Source organism: Cardiocondyla obscurior, linkage group LG21 (assembly GCF_019399895.1).
Source record: "Cardiocondyla obscurior isolate alpha-2009 linkage group LG21, Cobs3.1, whole genome shotgun sequence".
NCBI classification, from domain to species: Eukaryota; Metazoa; Arthropoda; class Insecta; order Hymenoptera; family Formicidae; genus Cardiocondyla; species Cardiocondyla obscurior.
Window position 1 is genome coordinate 3,462,900 of NC_091884.1, and position 2,500 is coordinate 3,465,399.

Sequence of the window (2,500 nt, forward strand, 5' to 3'; positions counted from 1 at the left end):
AAAAAGAGAACCAAAGTTCTCGTAGTAAGCGCAGTGCTAAATTCTTCAAAAAGCGTTCTAGTGCGAACGACACTTTTGTACGCACCGCAGTGCTTCGCCGAGCTCGGTTATACATACGCCGTAACGCTACGGTACGACCAGACCGAGAGCTCGCATGCACCGTGTTGTGCACGAGTCGCCGCAGCGACGACACCTCTTACAGTACCGAACCGAGCGGCCGGGCGGTCGGCGACGCACGGTCTAACGCACGGCGGTATATGGGCGCCGGCGGTGAAATTTCGACGCCGCGCGGACTTAGCCGCTGCGGCGCACGGTAGTTACCTCCGCGTCAAAGATCTCGAGCTCCGTGTTGTTTTACGGCTCGGAGGTACGTACGGACCGCACGAACGGCAGAGTCCTCGAGATACAAAATTTCTTCGTCACGTATTCACCAATTCCTTCGCTATCCGGCCTCGAAACGATCGCCGAGAGCTTGGCGCACATTTGGCCGAATGTCGGCAAGACGCCCGAAAGATCTCAAAAAGAGAACCAAAGTTCTCGTAGTAAGCGCAAGCTAAATTCTCTAAAAAGCGTTCTAGTGCGAACGACACTTTTGTACGCACCGCAGTGCTTCGCCGAGCTCGGTTATACATACGCCGTAACGCTACGGTACGACCAGACCGAGAGCTCGCATGCATCGTGTTGTGCACGAGTCGCCGCAGCGACGACACCTCTTACAGTACCGAACCGAGCGGCCGGGCGGTCGGCGACGCACGGTCTAACGCACGGCGGTATATGGGCGCCGGCGGTGAAATTTCGACGCCGCGCGGACTTAGCCGCTGCGGCGCACGGTAGTTACCTCCGCGTCAAAGATCTCGAGCTCCGTGTTGTTTTACGGCTCGGAGGTACGTACGGACCGCACGAACGGCAGAGTCCTCGAGATACAAAATTTCTTCGTCACGTATTCACCAATTCCTTCGCTATCCGGCCTCGAAACGATCGCCGAGAGCTTGGCGCACATTTGGCCGAATGTCGGCAAGACGCCCGAAAGATCTCAAAAAGAGAACCAAAGTTCTCGTAGTAAGCGCGAAGCTAAATTCTCTCAAAAGCGTTCTAGTGCGAACGACACTTTTGTACGCACCGCAGTGCTTCGCCGAGCTCGGTTATACATACGCCGTAACGCTACGGTACGACCAGACCGAGAGCTCGCATGCATCGTGTTGTGCACGAGTCGCCGCAGCGACGACACCTCTTACAGTACCGAACCGAGCGGCCGGGCGGTCGGCGACGCACGGTCTAACGCACGGCGGTATATGGGCGCCGGCGGTGAAATTTCGACGCCGCGCGGACTTAGCCGCTGCGGCGCACGGTAGTTACCTCCGCGTCAAAGATCTCGAGCTCCGTGTTGTTTTACGGCTCGGAGGTACGTACGGACCGCACGAACGGCAGAGTCCTCGAGATACAAAATTTCTTCGTCACGTATTCACCAATTCCTTCGCTATCCGGCCTCGAAACGATCGCCGAGAGCTTGGCGCACATTTGGCCGAATGTCGGCAAGACGCCCGAACGATCTCAAAAAGAGAACCAAAGTTCTCGTAGTAAGCGCAGTGCAAACACTTCAAAAAGCTTCTAGTGCGAACGACACTTTTGTACGCACCGCAGTGCTTCGCCGAGCTCGGTTATACATACGCCGTAACGCTACGGTACGACCAGACCGAGAGCTCGCATGCATCGTGTTGTGCACGAGTCGCCGCAGCGACGACACCTCTTACAGTACCGAACCGAGCGGCCGGGCGGTCGGCGACGCACGGTCTAACGCACGGCGGTATATGGGCGCCGGCGGTGAAATTTCGACGCCGCGCGGACTTAGCCGCTGCGGCGCACGGTAGTTACCTCCGCGTCAAAGATCTCGAGCTCCGTGTTGTTTTACGGCTCGGAGGTACGTACGGACCGCACGAACGGCAGAGTCCTCGAGATACAAAATTTCTTCGTCACGTATTCACCAATTCCTTCGCTATCCGGCCTCGAAACGATCGCCGAGAGCTTGGCGCACATTTGGCCGAATGTCGGCAAGACGCCCGAAAGATCTCAAAAGAGAACCAAAGTTCTCGTAGTAAGCGCGAAGCTAAATTCTCTCAAAAGCGTTCTAGTGCGAACGACACTTTTGTACGCACCGCAGTGCTTCGCCGAGCTCGGTTATACATACGCCGTAACGCTACGGTACGACCAGACCGAGAGCTCGCATGCACCGTGTTGTGCACGAGTCGCCGCAGCGACGACACCTCTTACAGTACCGAACCGAGCGGCCGGGCGGTCGGCGACGCACGGTCTAACGCACGGCGGTATATGGGCGCCGGCGGTGAAATTTCGACGCCGCGCGGACTTAGCCGCTGCGGCGCACGGTAGTTACCTCCGCGTCAAAGATCTCGAGCTCCGTGTTGTTTTACGGCTCGGAGGTACGTACGGACCGCACGAACGGCAGAGTCCTCGAGATACAAAATTTCTTCGTCACGTATTCACC